Raw genomic sequence first — 9,135 nt, 5'->3', positions numbered from 1 at the left:
CCTTAATTTCACGGAGTTGGCAATCTTAACTAGCAATCTAGCTGATAAAACAATTTTGAACATGCCCTGATTTAAGTTCAGTGCGTAGAAACAAATCACATATATAATATAGCTTTGAAAACTAATGATTTGATGAATACTTTATGAAAATCCGCCAATGTAAACTCCAGCAGTACTAGATCAATTCGGAGCCCTCTGTGTCCGTAGTTAACGAAAATTCGAGGAAAAGGGAGAACGGAACACCGACCCACTATCTACTGTCGGTAGATCAGTTTGGAGAACTCCAAAAGGAAATTAGGGTTCCGACGAAGAAGGGCAAAAAATTTTTGGACAAATTCTCGATTTGTGCGTGCATGGGCCATAATCTTCTCTGTATCGTTCCAATTTTATTGGATGTCCCCGAAGGGACGATTGTTTTTCCTCACCTTCGCCATATAGACGGAAAAGCAGTTCTTCATCTGGTTTACTCGAAAAAGTAGAAACATTAATTAAATACATATATAGAAATTTATAAACTAAGATATTCAATTGTAGATTGAAAAAGTTTTAATTTCTTTTTTGATAAAACTAAACCTTTTTCTTTGATTATCTGTAAAAACTTTGATAACTGCATCGATATGTGTTTGTTCATTTCATTTTGTAAAAAGGATTTGTAATTTATTTTATTTTGTCATTATCGGTAAATTAAATGTCAAGTGTCCGTAAATTATTTGTCGTTATCAGTAGATTCAATGTAATATGTCAGCAACATAATGTGTATAACCCTCCATAGCCTAGGGGCTATAGGTTTGTCGTATTGCAATCATACAATTGCAATTGTGTAAGTTTCAATTATGTAACCGACTCTCTTAGAGCCTATAAATATGGCTTTTGCCCGTGTGGAATAAACAAGAGTTTTTGAGTGTTTAAGACTTGAATTGATCTCAATGTTCTTCCTCTGTTGAAATATTGTCTATTTCTGAATAGCAGAGCCTTCTATCCAAAACTATCCATATAATCCAAACAATCCATCATCAATTAAGAAACCCATCAAAAGATCAATCCAACACATCATTCAGGTATAATTATTAACTTATAATATCTTTTTTCTCATCGTGCAATCAGTAATTAGAAGTACAAGACACGGTTTGCCAAACAAGAAAGAGATTTATTTATCAAGATGCATTCAAGTTACCTAATTTTTAATGAAGATTTTCAATTACTTGTTCCAAGCATCACTTTCGCAAACATGGGAATAAACAACGGCTTAAAACCAACAAATGATGACCTACCACATGAAGTACCTACGCAAAACCATCTTATTTTTGCATTAGCCGGGGTTTACCTCGCATCATCACGAATAGGCAATGGCAAGGATCAAAAATCGCAAGCCAGAATCAATTACACAAGTAATACATTCATTATTTATTCTCTCCAAGATAATGGAATTACACCCGACGCAATCCGAGCAATTGAAACCTTCGAGCAACCATTCGAGAAATTTTCCCATCACTTAGCCGAACTACTGGACTGACCTAAGGAAACTACTTTGTAAACAAATAATGCATGTCCCACGACATAATTGTAGTCACTGTGATGAAAATACAGAAGAAACACCGTTTATAGAAGATTAACATCCATACACGCAAACATTATTCACAAAAAATACATGTCATTTCGATGGCGGGAGGATTGACGCACGCAATGACGCATGAAACCATTATTATTGAAGACACATGTCCTTTCTTTGTGGAATGATTTATAATTTATTTTATTTTGTTATCGGTAGATTAAATGTAATATGTCGAATGTGACGTAAAGTAGGTAAGATGTAACATAAGGTGTATAGCCCCCTAGACTATGGAGAGTTATAATCTTACTTTCTTTACGTCACATTCGACATATTACATTTAATCTACCGATAACGGCAAATAATTTATCGACATTTGACATTTAATCTATTGATAATGACAAAATAAAATAAATTACAAATCATTCCACAACGAAAAGACATGTGTCTTCAATAATATCGTTAATAATAATGGCTTCATGCGTCATTACGTGTGTCAATCCTCACACCACCAACCTCCGTCATATAAACGGAAAATCAGTTCTTCATCTGGTCGACGTGGGACGAGTTGTATAGCATCTCGCTACATTACATTAACTAATCCACTATTTATTTAAAGCGTTGGCATTTACTTAATTTTGTCATCAAATTCCTCAACAAGATTGTAAGGTGCGGTTTATTCTTTTTATTTCGTTTTAGTTTATGTATACATAATCATCATGAGAATGACTTTCGATTTTGGTGGATTTTGCTTTTTTGAGGCTGATAATTATACTTCCATTTTGTGCTTCTTGGTTTGTTTTTTGTAATTGTAAGCATGATAATTTTGTAATTTATTTTTGGTGGAGTTTTGTTTTCTTAGATGCCCTTATTACTCATTTATATCGATTTTTTTAACAAGGTGACAAATTCATCAACATTAGAATGGTATGTTACCAAAAAAGCCTACCATTTAATCCAAATTTAGTTGATTTTGTAGTTGAATAATGGAGTAATTATAGGGTAAAAAGCTAAGCAAAGTTGGTTATTTGATTCGGTAGTACTTGCTTATAAACCAAAATATATCGACTTGATATGGTTTTAGAGCATATTATATACAAATAGTATGTATCATGCTCCTTTTGAAAATCAATTTATAAAAAGTTATGGTTAGCAGTTATGTGTTTCATGGAAACATTGTACATAATTATATTTTGATTTAGTGGAGACATAATTACATATCGACTTATTGACAAATTTTGATGATTTGTTTTCACTAATACGGAGTATTGTGTAAGGAGTGTTTGAGATTCCTTTTTGAACTTAAAAAGTGTTTTTTGGACAAAAATGTTTATTAACTTACGGTGGTAGTAAAATGAGTTTTTAAAAAATATTTAAATTCATTTTTTGTGGTGACAAAGTTAATAAGTCAACAAGTTAAAAACTATTTTGCTGAAAATTTCGTTTCTTATGCTATTTTATGGGTGAAAATCTAAAAGGAGTTTCAAAAACCAAGTTTTACGGGTGTGTTTGGCAAAAGTAGTTGTTAGCTGAAAGCGGGTAGCGGTTAGCTGGTAGCGGGTAGCTGGTAGCGTGTAACTGGTAGCTGGTAGCGGGAAGCTGTAGCTTTTATTTGTTATATGAATGTTTGGTAAAAGTAGCTGGAAGTTTTTGAAATATATAAAATTACATAAAAGGACAATTTATTAAAAATAAAAAATATATATAAATATATTTTTAAGGGTAATTATGGAAATTGATTTCAAAAGCTCCGGAGCGTTTTGTTAAAAGCTACATGAAGTAGCTTTTAGAATCGAAGCGTTTTGTTAAAACTAAAAGCTAAACGCTCGTACTGCCAAACGAAGCTTTTTGTTTAAATTAGAGCGTTTTGTCAAAAGCTAAAAGCTAGAAGTTCCCAAACGCTTCCAAAAGCTCCGTGCCAAACACGCCCTACATGTTTTTCAAAACTATTTTTTGAATGCTTTTATAATTAATGGAAAAGTCATTTTGAAAAATGTTTGACATAATAACTTTTCATAACGCATGTAACGTCAGTCAAATTACCAAGAGATTTTTCATTTCCAAAACAAATTAACCAATTAAAACATTTATTTTAGAAATCATTAAGTAACATTCATTTGTTAAAATCATATATTATCATAGTTAAATTACAAAATGGTGGAAACAAATATTCTATTTGATAAATGTTCCACTCAAGTCCTTAATCTTGAGTTCCACATACTTCAAAACCCACTTCCCTTCCTCAAATATTTAATCTTATTCGTCGTACTATCACCAACCCCATTTTGAATGACCAACTCCTTAGGTTGTGGTGGTTTTATGTCCACCGCCCAATCACTAATTCCATAGTTTACTACAGTGGTTTGCTTCACAAGACCTATGAGTCCTCCCCACAACGGGTGGACTTCTTCAACTCATGTACTCCTTTTCCAACGTTCAAATATTTTCTTTGCGTTCCACGTCATTCTTGAACCACTTCATATTATTTCGTATGAGCCTTGATTTATCCTCATCTATTTCTTTGATCAGCCTATTTAGGCTATCAATTTCACTTCTTGCATGTTACATGTCTTTTTGTATATATTTTTCGAGTAGAGCCATGAACTTGTCTAGGTGTACTCCACGTACGTCATATAAAAAGTTTCATACTCCCGCTTCATGGGGACCTCCTCAAAATCTCATGACTTTGGGGTAGTTGGGTTCTAACTACGACTAGAGTATGGCGACTCATAGAGGACATGTTTTATATCTTGTTCGGAAAGATGGGGGAAGTCAATGGTTTAAGGTCGCAATCAGAATTATAAATTATCACCTCAACATAATACTTCTTAGGAGGGAGTAGTCTACTAGTTCCCTATGTTGAAACCTCGCTTATCATGATTCCTTTACCACGGTTAGTAGTAACTACAAGCAAGATGTCGTCTAGATTAGCTTATGGATTACCTCACTACTCTCTTCTAAGCTTAGGTGTTTATGTTAACACCTAATCTACTTCAACACGTCTCATATACCATCTTGAAACACCCTAAATTTCAAAACACAATAGATAATTACAACCAGTTCCAATATCTCCCAAGATCAAATCAAATATCTTTTATTGTTTTAACTATAACAACAATAAGAAAATAAGAAAAAAACAAAAATCTTTGGAGAGTTACATCTTTTTGAAACTCTTTCGTCGTCTTTAGGATTAAGCCCTCTTATTGCCTTTTCTCCTACCACTTTGATATACCGTTTCCTGAATTGCGCACTTTTAAAGTTCTATTTGGGTACGCATTGGGCCTAGTGAGCTCAAAGTTTTCATACATGTAGACGTCTGCAAACTATTTTATCATGCATTTCTAATTCAAAGTATTATATGAATAAATTCACCCTATAACATAATTTAGGGGAATGTTTTAGATATAGAAAAAGAAACAATGATCTATTTCTCATCTCTATTGGCACAACTCATCCGTTATGATCAAACATTTATATAGCCAAAAAATGAGTAAGATCACAAATCATATCTTTGTTGATCATTATACGTTTGACATGTTCCAACTATCAAACACCCCTTTTGCTCCCACTAAACGAGTCATCCAAAACATTCACAAAGTAGATAAAAAAAAAGTCCAAAAAAGTTTCATGCTAACAACATTTATTGCACAACATATTTGAATCAATCAATAAATAAAAGCACATAAACATCATATTTTGCATGATAGATATTTTTGAACAAACAACCACAAAATTCAAACAAAACTAAACTCAAAGTTGTTTTAGCCTAACCAAGCCTGTTATGATACCCACTCCTTACATTCCACTAACAAGTTTTCATAAGACAACAACTCTTGAAATACATCTTAAGTAACCAATTTGGTTCAACTATGAATTCCATTTTAGCTCTTCATCTTGCACGAAGAGGAGTTTCGATTAGCTCTACAATTTTTCCCGTTTGCAAGCAAACAAAAGAAATCTATGAAAATTTATTCCTTAATAGTGTGATTTGGGTTGTAAGCCCATTAATTATTTGTTGGAAATTTCATTTTCTCTAATGAAATCTTTCGTCATTTGAAAAAAAAAATGGACTGTTTCCATCAAGATGATGATATGCGCCGAGTTAGTGTAGTATTTAATTATTTAGCAAATAAACTTTACAGAAATTAAATCTATATTTTGGAAGCTATTGGAAACGAACAAAGCTTTTTCATAGGCTCAATAACCCTATAAAGTGCTTGACTTGAAATAATTAATTCCATAAAACAGAATAAAATGAAATATGTATTTTGGACATGGTAATTTGGTCTTAAACTAGGAGTTTAATTATAAGGAAAAAAATTGCATCAATATTGTGTACGTACAACATTCAGTTTATTATTGTATAACACTTTCGTTCATTCTGTTTATTATTGTATAACACTTTCCTTTATTTCCTTACGACAATTACACATGCATATGTTTCCTTATTAAGACACTGTAATAGAATAGAACACAATATAATGTATTGAAAATTGAAAATCATACCAATAAATGCTATTGAATTGAAGACGGTTGCTTTACCAAATATTAATGTTGCAACATCCTACCCCACATCACTAGCAATCAAAGAGTAAAGTCGTAACATCTGTATCCCCCTACATGAAGGGCACTTTCAGTACTAAGGTACATAAAACCTTAAAAGTTTGTTTACACGTGTCACTCTTAAAGTTTATTTGCATGTGTCCCTTTTTCGTTTGTGGTAAAAACCATATTGATGGATAAACATCACCCATGTCTATTCACATCATATCATATCATATCCAAATGCCATAACATAAATGCATAAAACTATGTCCTTTTTAAGGCCGAGGGTTCTCCACCCATAATAGAAACCTACTTACATTTTTTTATTGATAATAACAAAGTAGTTACACATCTTTATACATGAATATCAATGTACTTATAATTCCTAACCCATAAAAAACTATAATATTGCAATAGGAAAAAAAAAAAAAAAAAAAAAAACTCAACGAAATGTCAAAAGATTTGAACAAATTTGAACATTTTGAATTAAATTGAAAGTTAAAACTCAACAATGAACTGGTAGAGCAAAAAACAACACATGACCCTAGTTATAACAAGGTTTATATACATATAATCAATAGCAACCATTAAACATTTAGATGCATTATGTTCATTTCAAACAATCAATGCATTTATAAGCCCTTTTAGGTACAATGTGTAGAGACAGATGAACAGAGAAACTAAAGATGTAAACAGCTGTTCATATTCAAACACACACGCACAATGGCAAAAATACTTTCTGCTGTAACGAATTTTGCCGATTCTGAGAATCACATAGTTGGGAATCTTAACTAACAATCTAGCTGATAAAGCATTTGGAAAATGCCCTAATTTAAGTGCAGAGCGTAGAAACAAATCACATATATAACGAAGAAAGACACAGATTCCAAATAGCTTTGAAGACGGAGGATTTGACAAATACCTTATGAAAATCCGCCGATGGCAACTCCCCCAAAATTCCCCGTTGCATGATGTCGACTCCGAAAGAAAATTAGGGTTCCGGCGATGAAGAGCAAAAAAAAAATTTGGACCATTTCTCGATTTGTGCGTGTCATCCTTGCGCAGGGGCCATGCTAATCTTCTCTGTATCGTTCCAATTTTATCGGATGTCCCCGAAGGGACGACTGTTCTTCCTCACCTCCGCTATATAACCGGAAAAACAGTCCTTCATCTGGTCGATGTGGGTCGAGTTTGATAGCAGCAAGTTACATCACATGAATTAATTTACAGTCTATTTGTTATTATTATTATTATTATTTACAACTCACTGTTTATTTATTTATATATTATTATTATTATTACTGTGTAAAATGTTGGCATTTACATATATTATTATTATTTTTATTATTTATATATTATTATTATTATTACTGTGTAAATTTTCATCATATTCCTCAGCAAGATTGTAAGGTACGATTTATTCCTTTTCTTCCATTTTGACCCTGTTGATCTCGTGACGCAAGCATTTAATCTACTTAAATACATATCTGATACCAACTTGAAATACAATGATTTTCAAATATAAATAATCAAAACACCCAATATCAAATCAAATTCCTAATATTGTCTTAACCGGTTAATCGTAAAAAATATTCGATGTTAGCTATTAGGTAGGTTGGGATTAAATGATTAACTGGTTAGACAGGGATTAAACGAGTACTCTAAATTGCTAATCCATTGAATTTTAAAAAATTAAATTTGATTAATATCTTAACAAAATTCATAAATACAAATAATATTATAACAAAAAAAAGTAAATTTGATTAACAAATAACTAATCATTGCTTAACTAGTTTATATTGGAATAAAACTTGTTCAAAATGTTAACTTCATCGTTTGTTATTTTTTCAGTTATTGTATCGTTTCTTGGATTGCATACATGTAAAGTTATTATTTGGTAATCGTAGGGTCATTTCTAGTTCAAAATACTGTATTATGGTGGTATATTCATCCGATGACACAACTTAGGTGAATGTTTTAGATATTTAGATAAAAAACCAATGGTATATTTCCCTTCCCCTCTTGGCACAAACCGTCTGTTATGTTCAAGCAATTGTAAATCCAATAAAATGAGTAAATTGTAAAATCTTATCCCCGTATGTCATAATAAACTCATCATTTTCCGGCTATCAAACATCCCATTTTGTCCCACTAAACGAGTCATCCTAAGCATTCACAAACTAAATAACAAGTCCAAACATATTTCATGCAACAACGTTGATCACAAAACATATTTGAATCAATCCATTAATAAAAGTGCATAAATATCATATTAGGCGTGATAATATTTTCGTAAGAAGAACCACAAAATTCACACAAAACTAATATTGTAGTCGTTTAGCCTTAACCAGATTGTTATGCTACCTACACACTACATTCCACCAACACATTTTCATAACGCAAGAGCTCTACAATCCTTTTCGTTTGCAATAAAACCGAAGAAACTGTTTGGAAATGGGTTCTTGTGTTGTGATTTGAGTTGTAGGCCCATTGATTATTTGTTGACCTTTTAGAGATATTAGTGACGCCCTCTATGCAGAACTCAAAAAGAAGAAAAAAAAAAAAAAAAAAAAGCTCACGGATGCTATGTTTTTTGTGCTATTTTTTGGCTGCTATAAAAGGCTAGAAAGAAACTTATATTCACAAAGGCAGAGGACATCAAATTATGCATGTTTTGATTGATTGAACTTAGCGGGAAAATGTTTAGCCTAGATTGAATGGAATGGGTTTCCTCTTCTTTTCGAAACTATTGGAAAGGAACAAGGCGTTTTCATAAGCCTAATAATCTTATAAAGTGCTTGATTTGAAATAATTAATTTCATAAAATAGAATAAAAATTAAATATTCCGGACCTGACAATTTGGAATTAAGCTAGGAGTTTAATTACAATAGCAAAAAAAATATTTACAACAATGTTAAATTTAAGTATATATCTATTGACATGTGTTTTATGTTGATGATAACGATATACAACAACATTATGATATCATGTGTCGGTTATATCATTTAGGTGCCCATAGGAAGATACCAAAGACATTAAG

The 9,135-nt window shown here is 31.9% G+C and overlaps 1 long non-coding RNA gene, 1 other non-coding gene and 1 pseudogene across 2 annotated transcripts; all 3 read right to left on the bottom strand.

The window, feature by feature from the left end:
• Window positions 1–320: 320 nt before the first annotated feature.
• On the bottom strand, window positions 321–409 carry LOC145013402 (U6 spliceosomal RNA; annotated as a pseudogene).
• A 4,813-nt stretch (window positions 410–5,222) lies between these two features.
• Window positions 5,223–7,303, bottom strand: LOC145008576 (uncharacterized). The gene is made up of 2 exons (XR_013663547.1): window positions 7,017–7,303; window positions 5,223–6,165 (listed from the first exon to the last, which is right to left on the bottom strand). It is a non-coding gene; the product is annotated as an uncharacterized LOC145008576 (long non-coding RNA).
• Window positions 7,114–7,216, bottom strand: LOC145013733 (U6 spliceosomal RNA). Its single transcript, XR_013665253.1, has one exon. It is a non-coding gene; the product is annotated as a U6 spliceosomal RNA (small nuclear RNA).
• Window positions 7,304–9,135: the final 1,832 nt, after the last annotated feature.

Source organism: Lactuca saligna, chromosome 8 (assembly GCF_052625555.1).
Source record: "Lactuca saligna cultivar CGN05327 chromosome 8, ASM5262555v1, whole genome shotgun sequence".
Classification (NCBI taxonomy): domain Eukaryota; kingdom Viridiplantae; phylum Streptophyta; class Magnoliopsida; order Asterales; family Asteraceae; genus Lactuca; species Lactuca saligna.
The sequence above is the reverse complement of the archived record's forward strand: the minus strand, read 5'-3'. Positions and strand labels throughout refer to the sequence as shown.